At 35.2% G+C, this 16367-nt stretch overlaps 1 long non-coding RNA gene across 2 annotated transcripts in view; it reads right to left on the reverse strand.

The window, feature by feature from the left end:
• LOC135984517 (uncharacterized) overlaps window positions 1–16367 on the reverse strand; it is an 89887-nt gene that overhangs the window by 19378 nt on the left and 54142 nt on the right. The window lies entirely within an intron of this gene.

Below are 16367 nucleotides of genomic sequence, written 5' to 3' on the forward strand. Positions count from 1 at the left end.
CAAGGATAGTGTGGCCAGCAGGCCTAGGGAATTGATTGTCCCCCTGTACTTGGCGCTGGTCAGGCCCAACCTTGAATATTGTTTTCAGTTTTGGGCCCTTTACAACAAGAAAGACATTGAGGGGAGGCAGGAGGAGGGCAATGAAACTGGTATGGGATCTGGAGCACAAATCTTATGAAGAGTGGCTGAGAGAGCTGTGGCTGTTTAGCCTTGAGAAAAGGAGACTGAGGGAAGACCTTATTGCTCTCTACAACTACCTGAAAGGAGGTTGTAGCATGGAGGGTGTTGGTATCTGTATGGGAACGTAGCGGAAGATTTGGCGAGGAGGTTAGTTAAATGTGAATACGCTCAAAGTGACTTGCACCTGTCTGGAGAAAAAGCACATACATCACACTAATTGTTTTACTGACCTTGTGTGCTTGATGAGTCGAACCTCTGTGCTAGATAACATGGGCCTGTGAGACACTCCAGGCATCTTATCACTATGTCTGAGATTCCTGCTTTGTTGTGAGCAAGAGCGGGAGGCTGCGCCTGCCTGAAGCCTTGAAATCCAGGCGAGCTCAGCAGGCCCAGTGATCTTCCAGCAGGGCTGAACTTACCAGCGCCTGCGTCCCCGCTTGTGTCACCTCTGCCTGGGAGCTCAGGTGCGACTTTGGAGATCCCCCAGTAGAGAGGTAACTAAAATAAAACTTGCTCTTTGCAATGCATTTGTGGCCTCTGGCTCTTCTTGCGATGTGCCTGCGTATGTGTACACATTATCTCTTCCCAAGTGCCAGGTGATAGGATGAGAGGTAATGGTCTTAAGTTATGCCAGGGAAGGTTCAGATTGGATATTAGGAAAAAATTCTTCATGGGAAGGGTTGTGAAGCATTAGAACAGGCTGCCCAGGGAAGTGGTGGAGTTACCATCCCTGGACGTGTTTAAAAGTTGTATAGATGAAGCTCTTAGGGACATGGTTTAGTGCCAGATTTAGGTTATGTTAGGTCTTGATGATCCTGAGGGTCTCTTCCAACCAAAATGATTCTATGAATTTTCCATTGATTTTATATTTCTCATAAGTTTTAGCTAAGTTGTAACTCATCTTTGAACCTCTAAACTCTATTCCTACGTGCTTGATTGCTATTTTAAATGTATTTATTGAATAGAACCTTATTTATATTTTTCTATGATTACTTCTTATGTTCAGGCTAATAAAAGATTTTGTGATATATAAAATTTTTCTTACCACACTTCCTAATTTTATTTAATGGTGAGAAAATCTGCTGTGTTCTCTTTTGAGTAATTCCTAGCTCTCCTTTTATTTGAGTGTAAGCCAAGGAACAAATTCTTGATATGTAAGTTTGCAAGAAAAATAACAATTATTTAATAGCCACTATGCATCGCTGTGGCTATGGCTGTCCTTGATAAATATGAAGCAAAGCAATGAAGTGTTCAGAGAACAAAAGAATAGGAGACTAACAATAAGGGATAGTGACAACAATTCAAAAAACCACAAAGGATCTGTCATGTCACAAAATCAAATTTATATATATTTCGTGGTATGTTTTTTATATTTCTATATCCTCTAGATGATTTCTCAGGTGACCACTTTTAAGCATTGCAGTGAGATTTTCAAGTGATTCAGGTATTTCCTACTCCACTCTTACAATGACTTGCCAAACAGAGATACTTCATATAGAAAACATTTTTACTTTGCGTTCTCTGACATACGCTTATACAGCTACCCCAATTTACTGATATTCCTACAAGGCAAAGCATGTTCTAAAACAAATTTTAAAGGTGTACCATGCTGTGTAGACAAAGCTTTATTGGTTTTGGTGAAGGGCATAGATATATCAAGATTTAGGTTATTCATTACATCTTTGGATTTTATTTATTTATGGTTCTTTGAATTGAGGAGATTTTTCTCATGTCTTTGCAACATGGCATTCCACTCTCAAAGGCTGGGATGTGGAACAGTCTTTAAAATGTCCATTTTAGTCTAAAATTGACAGTCAACTGAATAGGTCTCCATACTCCACTGACTGCACCGATTAGAGCACCACTGACTGAAAGGGAGCTTCAGCACCTTGCTCATGTCTGAACTCTGGAAACTTGCATTTGGATGTATAGATCTGGAGCTGAATCAGTGTTGTCTTTGCCAGTGCCTTTGAAAGCATACATATTTTTTGTGACATGATTATAATAGCATTTTCTGGGCCTCTAATGCCATGAATGAATAAGATAATGAAGTTGGCACGGTAGTGTTTCCATTTCCTACCTAATTAAATGAAGTATAATGGTCTAGTGATGTTCCAATTTTGTTTGGGTTTGAAACTCTCACTATAGAATAGATTTTGCTTTTGTTTAGTCTTTTACATGTGTGAGCAATTTCTAGATAAAGTAGTTAGATATCTATCTTTTACATCCTTCACTTCCTCACCTCATAAGTATGTCTTATCTTTTCTATATAATAAAATATTATTTACACAAACTTGATGGAGAGCACAGATTTTCTGCAGGTCCTATATGTTTACTTGTGTATGTGTATATGTACATATAATAACATGCCAGTTAATAATTGATCTAATTTGCTAACAGTTCTCCTGTGTTTCTAATTAGTCTTTTAAGTTTATACGAAGACTGAAACTTTGTTGTCTTCTTTCTTTCTTCACCATAAAGACAAGAATTATAGTCCAGTGAGACTGAAATTTGTCTTGTCTCTTCCAGTATCTGTTTTCCAGTTCTTATCTGTAACAGGAAAGTGAAATGTATCCTTTTTACTAACTTACATTCCTCGTAGCTTGGACAAGGAACTACAGAATAGCAAAGTCTTTCACAAAAGATGAAAAAGATGAAACTGTCTCCAGCTCACCAACAATTAGTAGGTGTGCTAAAAGTGAATGGTTAAGATATGAGAAATGTCAGCTATCTTTTGTTTATGATCATGGTCACTCATTCTTAGGTGACCTTAAATGTTTTGTTCGTATTTATTCATATTAGTCAGGTCTAAGATGCAAGAGAGGAAGCAGAAGACTTGTGAATGAAAAAGAAATTTCTGTGCATCTCCATCATGTCCTATTCAATAACATTTTTTTGCTTTTTTCACTTAAGCTTTAGCATGAAATCTCAGAAATTATGAACTTAAACTTACCCTCACACCACCATTACTACACAACAGACTGTTTGAGTATGTGATTCAGCTAGATAACACTCAGACTTTAGAGAGTCCAAGTAGAGATAGAAAAAGAAGAAAAAAGACCAGGAAACCAAAATCCTTAAAAGTTTTTTTGTTTTTCCTAAGGATCATTACTATATATTCATTTATCTGGACCTACATACATTACAAATATGTAGGTTATTTTACATAGACTTTTTTTCTCCTCCTGATTTGAGAGCAAAATGATTCAAAAAGCATTTTTTTTTACCAGGTTAGAAATTATTTCTGAATGAAGAAAAAAAATTACATGAGCGGAAAGAAAATTATTGTGTGGACTGTTTTGGCAACAGAAAATTAATACAAATACTAATGAGCCACTTTACACAGAGAAAGCTATTACAGCAAATGGAAAGTATCTTAGACTTGTTAGCAACAAAAAGCTTTCTTTAAGTAAGCACTCTTCAGCTATAATAATTCTACTTTGTCTCAAAAATATGCAAATAACTTTTTTTTTAAGAAGAAGCAAAATATTAAATCCAGAATAATGACACTTTCCAGAAAAGCGGATGAATTGTAAAATAGAAAAATGCAATATTTTTTTTAAATGTGGCTTCAGTTTATCTCAAAGTCCATTGTAAAATCCAATTCCAAAATAAAAATGCCTCAATTTCTATCCTTATAAGTCAATTGCATCAGTTTCATAGGGACCAAACTTCTTCTGTTAAGTGAAAAAAGTGGAAAAAATTCAAATAAGTGGATGAAACAAAACATTTTTAGCATCCATACCTTATTGTAATAAGAAATATTAGAAAATAAATAAATGAATAAGAGCTAGGAAAATAAAGTGGTGAAAAAAATTCATTACTTTTTCTTGGTTTTCTTTTTTCTATCAAGGTAATCTCCTCTTGTTTAATATCTTTCATCTGTAGAAGAAATAATTTGCAGTACTCTAATTTCAGTATTCTATTACTATACTGAAAATGTCTGTTAAATTATTACTGCTGTTATTGTTCTCCTATGATTACTAAAATTTTGCTCTGTTTCTAGGTAAGTAAAATTAAATATTTATTTTCTTATCACAGGGGTGTTTTTTAATTATAACCACTGAAAGATAAACTAAGGGTTTTAGTAGATATTTCAATGTCAGTTCTCTTCTATATTTTGCTTGGAAACATTTTTGGAAAAAAAAGTTCTGCAAGATACGTAACAGTGTTCATAAATGAATGAAGTATAAATCTGTTGTAGTTCAATATTACCTTCTAAGAAGAGTAGCTTCTTGAAGTGTTAGTTTTAAATCTGACTGTGCTTGGTCTTAAATTTATTGTTATTTTAAGAATGAAGCAGGTAATATGTAAGAAAATGTTAGTCATAAAATATGAAATGGATTTAAGATAAGTTTTGGTATTGGCAATAAAAAAAACTTGATTACCTGCCACTCATCAGAAACGTGATACTTTATTTTTACCCTATGTCCAAATTAGGAGTGTAGTTGCTTTGGTTCTTCTTGTAATTGTCTTCAGATTAATAAACATCTGGTTCAGCTGATAATGAAGATGTGTGTTGCCCTGCTTCAACTATCGAGGGAGTCTAAAGAGACAATGGCATTAACCTAAACATGTCAGTCAGGTGGCTGAATGTTGATGAGATAAACTCGGTTTGAACGGCTACATTTGGGTATATCTTTTCTCTGTTCCATGAGACATGGATCAAAGATTACTTCCACTTCACATGTCAGTTTATCAGCTTTTCAACCAGAGCTCAGCCTACTGTTCTGTGTCTCTGCCTGTGCTACTGGAGTTAGACCCACAAGGATGGAACCACAAGCCAACTTGTGGCCAGGAGGTGATTCTGACTGTTCCACTCTGGTGAGATCCCACCTGAAGTACTGCATCCAGCTCTGGGGTCCTCAGTACAGGAAAAACATGGACCTGTTGGAGAGGAACCAAAGGAGGGATACAAAAATGACCAGAGGGCTGGAACACCTTTCCTGTGAGGACAGGCTGAGAGAGTTGGAGTTGTTCAGCCTGGAAAAGAGGAGGCTCTAGGGAAACCTTATTGCAGCATTTCAGTACTTAAAGGGGCCTATGAGAAAGATGGGGACAGACTTTTTAGCAGGGTCTATTGCAATAGGACAAGGGGTAATGGTTTTAAACTCAAGGAAGGGAGATTGAGGTTAGACATATGGAAGAAATTTTTTACAATTAGGGTGGTAAAATACCGGAACAAGCTGCCCAGAGAGGTGGTAGATGTCCCATCCCTGGAAACTTTCAAGGCCAGGCTGGATGGGGCTCTGAGCAACCTGATCTAGTTGAAGATGTCCCTGCTCATTGCAGGGGAGTTGGACTAAATGACTTTTGAAGGTCCTTTCCAAGCCAAACTATTCTATGATGCTATGATTACTTTACCAAGTCTGTAATGACCTAAGTCAGGAACAGACACTATGGGCAGTGCTTGATGGGCAGATTCACCCATGCTGTAAAAAGGCTAACTATAGACCTTAAACATATCTGTCTTGCAGTACTCCTGTAAGCCTGACAGAACTATGGGTTTCTGTAAAAATGTCAGCAGTGAGTGATTTTGGGCTCAGTTAGAGACAAAGTGTAATACATACTTGGGTGAAAAAGTCAAATGGGTGAGAGACTTGAAGAAATTATGAAAGATAATTTTCCTGTTCATTTTTTGTATAGCATGAGCAGCATAAAAAAGTAGTTTTCTATTGAAAATGAGGTAAGCCTAGACCATCAGCAAAATAATATTTTTTACGCAGCTCAACGTGCATCTTTTTTAGAATGCTGTCTCCCTCCAATAGCATTAGATGACAACTTCTTAAGTAAACTCCTCAACAATGAATCAGAATTGTGAAAAATTACACTCTGGTAATATTAATTATACTAATTTAAGTTATAAATATATATATAAAACCTCATCTATTTAAATCTCTACTATATATTTAGCTTTCTTAATGATATAAGAGGTTGGAAATAAAAATGTTTGCTCTGATTTAAGCATTAGGCTAAGGTATCTTCACATTTCTTTTATTCCAAATTTATTCACAACTGAGTAGTTTAGGTATGCTAATGAAAGCAGATACCAAAGCACTTCTCTAAGTTCAGCTAGGTTTGTGGAAAAAGAACAATGAAATTATCATACAGAAGCAAAAATACAAAAAACACATTCTTAAAAAATTCTATATAAAATTATTATTATTATATTTTTACATGATGTTTAAACTAGATTTCTTATTTAATTAACTTTCTATATATTATTATAACTTTGACATGTTTTAAAATTGATTATTACAATAATCTGTAACATATAATTTTGCCCTGGAGTATGTAAAAATCAGTACTCATAGGGGATTCAAGGTATTTTAGCTGTCTTGGAAATAGCATTTTTATTTAAAAATATATAATTATTTAGATAGTTAATCTGAAGTAATAGCTTCCTATCTCATCCAGATCAATATGTCCATTTGCTTCAGAAAAAAATTGCTCCAAGGTAAACCAAAGAAAGTTTACCCAAAGAAGTCACAAAATTAAATATTTTTAAATGCTTAATAAAGAGTCCTAACCCTAAGTCCCCCATTTTTTTCCACATTTGACTGTGCTTGTTTTCATTTATCCCTGTCAAATTAGAGAAATTGTCTATTTTTATATTACTATGTGTATATTTATTTTAGGGTGTGAACACGGACAATATCAAAGCTACTAGGACTCGTTCGATATGTGAAAATTCTTTAGTATTAGACTCATTAGTTTCTATGGAAACAGTTACTGGCTTATAAAAGATGAAACACTACACATTTACAGAAACACCAGAAACAAACATCAAATAGTGTGAATTTGACAGATTCAGAAAGGTTACTTTTGTCAGATAGATGCTGGAACATGCTTTTATATCAGAATGAATGTACATCACTGTCATGGTAGATGAATGGATGGGCAAAGAAGGCGGAAAGAATAATGGAATACATGGAACAAATCAACCTTAGAGATTTGTACTGATGACTGTAAGGCCAACATTTCGCAAAACTAAAGTGGCTGTTCCATTTCTTGCTAGACTGCAGAAAGTGGATTCTCATCTTAATTCATAAGATGTTAAGCTGACTATGGCAGTCCAGTGAATAATAATTTTAATTCCAGCAGTCAGAATAGGATTCACAAAAATGAGTTTTTTTCCCCTAAAGATGTCATTTTACTCGTTCATTTGATACCTCATCCTCCCTTTAGAAATGTTCCATGCTTTCATATCTTTATAGTTTAATGATCGTAACACTTGGAAAGTGGAGCACGATGTTCCAGGCTCTCCTCTTGCGAAGAAGCCCCAGAAATGGTTTTCAGGAAAATCCCCTCAGAAAGTAGCAGTTGTTGGTCTGAGCCATCAAACTGAGAAGGAAATCAGGAGTTATTTTCCTTGAGTAGGTAATTTAAACATTAAGCTATTATTCAAAAAGGGAATACTACCTTTTACTTCACTATGTACCAAGGAAAATTTCTATACTCAATAGATCATTTGAAATTCAATTATGTTAGTGTGATTGGGTGTGCATACTGCAATTGAGTCTCTCAGGAAATGTAGCTGAGCTGGGAATCTTTCCTGTTAAGATAATCTAAGAGTTACAGTCAAGATTTTTTCAAGTCTCCTGAGATGGTAGTGCTTTTCAATTTATGTTGCAGCAGAACCATGTGCAAAGCACATTTCTGCCAAAAAATTACAGTATTTACAGACACAAAGGCTCATAAGAGACTAGACAGCCTTGATCTTTCCTAATTTCTCAGAAGTACTCATTCAAAACCTTATTTCCACTGAAGATGAAAAAGACCATTTACATGAAATAGAATTTGTTCCTATGGTCACAAGTATTTTGAGAAAACCATTCCTGCAACACAGAGAATAATCAGTTTGTCAAACTTAAAATCTATTTAAAATTAATGTAATCAATGTTTTAATTATTTTTGGTCTAGTTCTTTTATTGTAGCCATATAGTTATGCTTCTTACTTATATTCAATAGTAATTACTTTTATTAGTTAAATGGAAATCCTTGTCTTACTATGCATTGATATTTCTGTCCTAACTCTAAAAACTTTTCTCTTTTTCAGTTTTGTTTCTTTTTTTTAATCTTGAACTCATTATTTACAAATTATTTACAAATTGTGTGGTTTGTTTTTTTTTTTTTAAGCTGTACCATTTCTATGTCTCAGTTCAATTATCTTGATGTAATATGTATAAATAAACAACAATGCTGGGCCAATATCCAGAAATACACATTGAGAAAAACAGACTATCATCTCTTCTTGAGCACATCTCATTATTTTGTAACTCTTCATGTGAGTTGCTGTGGTATTCACTGCAGTTTTCCCCACTGGTTTCATGTTATCTAGTTTTATTTTCAGGTGAGACTATGAAATATTTAGGCAGGCATTTCTCATGTAGATCTTTTATACCACTCAAAAATGGTATAATACTTTCACAGTTCACAAGAGTATTAGAAGATACGATTTATTCAAATTAAATTTCAAAAATCAGAGCATAAAATTATATTAAGAGACCCTTTTGAAATCTAAACACATGGGCTACCATTAAAGCAGATAAACACTTAGCTGCTGTTTCCTATTTATGTGAATCTGCATCTAGTATTGGTGACCTCATTCCCACTTACAAAAATGCAGGTAAAGGGAAGTTCCTCTCAACCTGCCATCTCCCTTCTGCTACTGCTAACATTTGTGCAGCTGCTTCATTAACTAGGTCTGTAAGTACATGGCATCTGAGAGCTGATTTTTTTTTTTTTTTTTAATTAGTCGTTGGGTTAATTTTTAAAGCAAATTCCTTGGCTGAAGGAGAAATGCTGTAGCCAGAAAAATCAAGGTAAAAGAAGGGAGGACTGAAGATTTATTATGCCTTAATAAGTAGGGCAAGGAACTGCAGCATAATTCTAAGTACATATATTCTCAGGGAAAGATCTTGGTCTCATTAGCCTTGAAAACTAGGGAGTAACTATTTGTAATTATTGTATGGATCAATTCCACCTTCCTGTTCTAGCAACTAGAATATTCTGCAGTTAAGTGAAGCATAGACTTTACTGCATGCTTTAGCTACGTGATTTTTTTCTGCAAGAATAAGATACAATACTTTAAACTAACCACATGCAGGAGGAATTTCCTAGAAACAAATAGGAATTATGATCATAGACAATAGATTAAAATAGGCAGAAAAATTGTTCAATGAGGGGAGCAAGCAGAGATTTAAACTTTTAGTTTTTATTTTAAAAAATGACAAAGACAGTTCAGATATTTTTCTTCCCTTTACCCTTTTTCTATTACTTAGGGAATGTTCTACTCATGCATTCATATTTTTGGGGTCTGTTTTTGTTTGTTTGTTTGTTTCTCAACTCACTTTTTAAATTGAAGAAAGGGTAGAGAAACCTGACATTTTTGTAAGAAAGTGAATTTGGTTTTCTAACGTAGAAGAAATAAAAACTGAAGTACAGTAAAGTCAAAATTCCTCCAGCAGCCTCAAGCTCATTAGTCATTAGAAATCCTAATTCTATGTGTACTCTTCTACAAACATTAATTCTCCTGGGCAAAAAATTAGGTTGACTCATTCTCAGTGTTCACTGTAATTCAATATGAATAGACTATTTGTCTAATATATGAAAGTCTGTCAGCCTTCAGGATCCATTTTCTTTTGAAGATGGCCTTGCTTATTTTTCTAAACGATCCTTCTCCTTTTTCTGTCTCTAGCTCTTAACTCATATTCCCCAGTCATTCCTTCAATATTTCATATTCCCTCTTTACACTTCATACAACATGCTCTTATACATCAGGATACTTCTCTTTAAAGGAGGAAAATGTTAGGTCTTTCTCATAGAGGAAAGCTTCAGCCTCTGCAGACTGGAACTGTTTTCACCAGTTGCTGATCTCTGGGTCAGAGGACCGCATTCCTGTCTCTGGCTGCAGACATGAGACAGAGGCTAAAAAATCTGAATATTTTTTAAAACACTGGATATTTTCAGAATGTAAGAAAATCTTAAAAGCAGGAAGTATGAATTTTATTCAGAAGCTGTGTAATTAATCACATTTCAAATGAGCTACACAACTATGCTACAAATATCTTTAGCTCTTCTAATAACTATATGTTTATTTTCCATTGTATCTCCCTGTGTTTTGAATAAATCATGTGAATACATTTATAAAAATGTAAAACATATAAAAACATGTACAACAACTGTGTACAACAAGAAGAATTATTTTTTTTGTCTAAAGAAAATTCACACACGTTATTTTAGGCTTGTAGCTCTAATTCTTTAAATGTATGTTTCTTACTCTTTTCTGACCCTCGGTGTTTTGCTTTACATTCTTAATATTATTTAAGTGCCATTCATGTTTAAATTATTCCTGAATTTGTTGTTATGAAAAGGTTTCTGTGCCTGCCCCTTCAAGCCATTTCTTGTTTGTTTCTTTGTTTGTCTAAAGTCCTGCACTGGTACTCAAGTAAATAACCCCTTAATTTCAACAAAAATTTAGAAACAAGTTGACTTTTCATCATCTTGACAAAAATATAATTGCCCGAGGATAACAATCATACTTTTGTACATGCAAGACGGAAAGAGGATTAAACTTGAAAAATCAAACCCTGAACAATTAGGAATACCCATATTAAATTTTCCCAGGTAATTTAATGTGGCTCCTTTGTAAAATGATATATTACTTAGTTTTTTATTACAGTGCTGCCATGCTACTCTTGTACTGCACTGTCATCACAATATTTTAGGTGTTTTGTGAGCACTTTCTTCACAGGAAAACTAATGTAGAACTTTAAGAACAGGAAGGGGTTTTGAGCTCTGAATTCCACATTCGCAGTGCCAGGTACCTACACAGTAATCTGTTTTAAGTGAGAAAGTATTCCCTCACTAAATAACCTTGTAAATATGTCCTCCTTAGAAAATCACCTGATGCACCTGATGCACTCCTAGCTCCTCGGCTGTAAAGAAGGGTCACTGTTGCTTTCAATATTTTGAAACAAAATAGTAATCTGGTGATGAGATTCATTTTGGAATAGGACACTTGCAGTTAGGTGCCTATAGCATTTACATGTAAACTAAGTGTATGTAATAAATTCTTATTATAGTCACTATAGATTTAGTAAATACAGTAGTCGGATCAGAAAAGTCACTTCACCTGAAATTTTAAGACTTGACTCTGTTGCTGCTATATGTAGTGTGAAATACCCTTGGGCATTTTACCTCACAGCCAATGCTTCAGGACAGTGATGGTTTTCTATAGTATCTCTGTCATATCTGGCAGAGGAACAAAGACTTTCTGGACACTCAAATGGCAGCTCAAAATGGCAGTACCTATTCAGGCAGTTAAATCCTTCCCCTAATAGCTGATAACCTGATAAGTTTGTAAACATTTTCTACTATATTGATCCTCAGCCCAACTTTTGGTCCTGGTTTCAGAAAAGTGGTTATGACAGAAACACTGAAGATCATTTGGTGTATTTTCTAAACTATCTCGCTTTATGTAATAGATTGGCCATAACAAATCCCAGAATCTCAGCAATATCAAATCACATGTTTATGGTAAGGAAACTATTATGGGGATGTCTATTAGAGTTACAAATTCTATTTCACAGGATAGGGTGTCCAGTTGAGGCAATCTGTGTCAATGATTTAGATACCTATTAAAGCATTCCTGCTAAATTTGCTGGTTTATATGGTTTATGGAGTAGACATAAATGCTGTCTGTTTTCCTCCTGAGGGAACAGAGTGGGGGAAGCTTCTACTTACCTTAGGTACCAGTGTATGTATATAGAACTTCCTACTGAGTCCATTAAATATAATATACATATATACATATATACATATATACATATATACATATATACATATATATATGTATATGTATTCTTCTCTGAATGGGTAGAAACCTAAGTATTACCATTATAAAGAATAACTCACAAAACACTCTGAGTTAAGAATCATTAAGGAGCTTCATTTTACTTGGATCTCATTCTGATTCTTCACAAAGTTTAAGTTCTACTTAATCCACAAAATTCTTTAATGAATGTCAGAATACCTTCATGTCTGGAAATACAGTCTTGAGGACTTGAAGACTTATATTTCAAATTGAAGCACTCAGACTAACATTTTAAAAACAGACTTGGCACATGCATTTTTAGTATTTTGAGTACCAAATTATGGAAAAAATAAATTAAAAACTCTAAAAAGAGAAAACATGCTTTCCACAAAGTATTCAAATTCTTCCCCAGCACTAGTGCTATGATGTAATTATAAATATCAAGCACATTCATAACTGGCATATAGATAAAACTGTTATTTTATACTCTGTTTAGATGAGGAAATCGTAGTGTGTAAGATTTTATAGTTGGTTAAAAAAAATAGGGAAATTTAGAGCACATTTTCATAAAAACATTATATAAAATATAATAGAAAAAATATACGCTTTTCTTATATAATAATTCTTTTGAATGAAAAGACATTTTATGTTCTTACATCTCTATAGAAAAATAAATTTTCTATTAAATTACATGGGTTTTGTGAATGCATCAGTTCTATTTATTACACATATTCTATGTATTTCTATTCTATTTGGTAATTTGCTGCAGAAATTTCTGCTATGTTGTGAACATGAGATATCTTTTTATAAGATTCGAACAAAAAGAGCCAAATTGGGCATTTTCCATTGTTAGCCTATCACACACAACAACATACAGCTGATTAAAGTAGAAAAACATGCTCAAGACATTCTCTTAGGTAAAAGTTAGGACAGAAGGATATACTACTAGCACTGTCACCTCCAGATAACAATGAAAATAGCAGTTTTCATAAGCAGTTGTCATAAGCAGATGAGTGCAAGAAAAATAATTCTGTCAGTTCTCACTGTACGAGTAAAACAACACTGCCAGCAAATTATCTGTCACTGTCATATCAGGTCCATTAATCTTATGCTACGAACCCCACGATTTTTAGAGGTCTACTTTTTTAATGTTAATATGTTCATAAGAAACCTACTTCAAGCTCATTTCTAAGTAACCTGTGTAACTACAGAATATATTGGGATCCACAAATTACACAGCCATTACCTCACATTCATGCAGCTGCCTACATGCAGCTAGCTCCATATGAAGAGAGGAATGTCACAAATGTAATGCCTGATCATAATAATGCATGATAGTTATTACATAAGTATCTTGAAATAACCATTTATATAATTTATATCAAATATAAATGTTTATATACTACATATTGTGCATGTAAATACAGACATGGCATATAGTTAAACAACCTGTATAGTATATGATGTAGACAAATATGTGTTATAGAAATTAAATTATATAAACATCACTAAAAAATTCCATAAATTTTAGCAATCTCAAACTTATGTGCCACCCCCAGATCCCACAGTAAATCCATGTAGAATGGCAGCCGGGCCTCAGAGTCAGCAGTGTTAACATATGAACTTTACCTAGCCTTATTGGATAAGGGATTAACCTGGTCCACACACTGTACACCCCACAGTTGGAGCCTCTTCATTGACCCACTTGATTTTTCTTCTAAACCCTGTTATCTCCTCTGTGGGACAGGGGGACTGTGTGATTTTTTAAAACAGCATATATGTGTGATTAAAGTGTTTTAGTGTCAAAGTCCATTTAGTCTCCACACAGTCAATTTCAACTTAATTCACAATGGTCCTATAGCCCTTGAGCCAAGAATGCCCTTTAATTTGTGTGTCCTCTCAGAGTATTTTAGTTGAGTCAACTTGACAGGTTTCACATCAAGGACAATGATCTAATCCTTCTTCTTTAATCATCTGAGGGAGCAGCTAATTCAAGGTGCTGGGTTTGCACTGATTGGGTTACTAAGGCTTCTCAGCTGTCACTGTTCCCTTGATCTTCCCTTCTCTTTGTGTTTATTCTGATTAGCCTTAATCAGATGACTTAACAAAAACACATCCCTCAAAGGAAAATGGAGTGTAGACACAAGAAATCTTCTTTGACTTTAAATGCTCTAAGTTTATTGTTAGTTACTACAACACAGGGACTGCTACTCTGGGTTCTGTCAGAATCACAGAAGTTTTCTTTACCAGCTTTTAAAAATAGTCCTTGCTGAATGTTCAACTCTGCCTTTCACAAAAGCCATGCCTTACTTGCTCAGATCACTGGATGGCTCCTCTCCCCTCCCACATATGGTTAAATATATTGCTCCCTGCTTTCTTTGCAGAAGGATCCAAATCATAATGAACTCAACCTAATCCCACAGTTACGGATTTTAATATTCACATCTAATGGCTAGTACTATGCTCCAAGCAGGAATTTTTTCATGTAGAGGTACAGTAGCTTCCAATATCTCCCTTCTTTCGCAGAATCACACAGAAGTTTTTTGTGATTCATTTGGGTTGCTTGCACATGATTCCTTCTATAAGTCTTCCTTGGTAAGATGTATCATCGCAGAATGTGCTAATCTTCATTCACTGTGTTAACTTCCAGTATGAAATGTATTTTATGAAGAACTATTGTTTCTTGTCTGCTGTGAATTTCAACTTGTGATTGAAGGCATGGCTACCACAGCTCATTTTACATAGAGGCGTCTCCACAGTGTCTCAGGGTGAGGTATTGTTGTAAAATGAAGTAAATTCTAGTGTCATTTCATCGTAACTTGGCTCCCTATAGGGAATATTGGGTTTTGTGACTGAAAGCTAATCCAGTTAAACAGAGACTCAGCTAGGATCAGACAATGACACACCATGAACCCTAGGAAGTGAAGCAGCTACTCCTAAAACCATCAAAGGACAATGATCAGATCACTATCCCTGGTGCGAATCTCACTAAAGGGTCAGAGAAAGGAAGTCTCCCTTTGAAATGCTATGCAAACTAAACGGGATTACTGCCTAAGGGCTATAGGATTTATTATGAAATGCAGTGAGGAAATGAATTTTGGTACTATACAAAACTTAAAACGTCTCAGGTAAGCACCAAAGACAGGGTAAAGGATTGATTAAAGTGGAAGAATGAAGAAAAAACATGAAAAAACACAGCAGGAAAAGGGCTAAAAGGAATGGGTTGAATGTAAGCAGGGGTCTGATCAGTACACCTGTTTGACATTATCCTATGTTTGATTAACACAACCTGTCTTGTCTTCTCATTGAATAATATTTTGAATATTTTTCTGTATGGCTGAGCTCCCTAATCTGAGTTTGTGTATATAACAGCTAGCAAACTCCAAGTTGGACTGTTTAGGGAATAGGACATGAACTGCAGTTACCAACATCTGTAGAGAGAGACACCCTACAACAAAGGGTACAACTGCCCTGGAGGAAACCAGAGACTGGGAAAACTGGAGACCACAGTCTGGAGACCAGCTGCAGGACAGACAAAAACTTGTATATATCAGCCCTAGCGAATGACATGGTGAGAGACAGTGACTGCATATGGTCTGGGCATAGGTATTGGACAGACTTAAAGTTTGTCCTCCTATCTGAGAGATTGTGAATGTGAATGTGAATGTACTTCTGAATCAAGAAAATGAGGGTGATAAGCGTTGGTGAGCCTAAAAGTAAGCCCAACATTGGTCCCCATTGTTCATGTTTATGTGAGTGCTATCTGGGTTTATATGAGTGCTGGTAAAACCATTTTTCTCTACATTATTTGCAGGACTTGTCATGACTACTGTGCATGCATGCATGCATGGATACATGTGCTTATAAAGAACACAGCCTCACCACTGATAGTACCTAGGAGTACAGAAACATATGCATCCGTTGTGTTGTGACAGAGTAAGATGCTCTCCACCCAATTTGAGTCTATTTTCGATGGAAGTGGCCTGGGAAGGATAAATCCTCCGAGTGCTGCAGTCTTCCACATTCATCTACCCTTAATGAAACTTTTTTCTTGTCTGCTGTGAATTCCAATTTGTGATTCAAGGAACCGCAGATGCAGAGACCATTTTCAGTGGAGGAATCTCCACAGTGTCTCAGGGTGAAGTGATCACATAACATGAAGCAAATGCTGGTGTCATTTTACTATAGACTTGGCTTCCTATCCTGCCCTGTTGTGTTACTATCCGCCCGGTACAGTCAGGCATTACAGATGCCAAAGCTCATTCTAGCCAAAGTGAAAGGGCTTTGTTAGTCTAAACAAAGATTTTGTTAGTTCTGCTTTTTGTGAAGCATACAAGACCGACTGTTACAAGAAAAGTTTGAGGCAAGA

This window comes from Caloenas nicobarica, chromosome 1, assembly GCF_036013445.1.
Source record: "Caloenas nicobarica isolate bCalNic1 chromosome 1, bCalNic1.hap1, whole genome shotgun sequence".
Classification (NCBI taxonomy): Eukaryota; Metazoa; Chordata; class Aves; order Columbiformes; family Columbidae; genus Caloenas; species Caloenas nicobarica.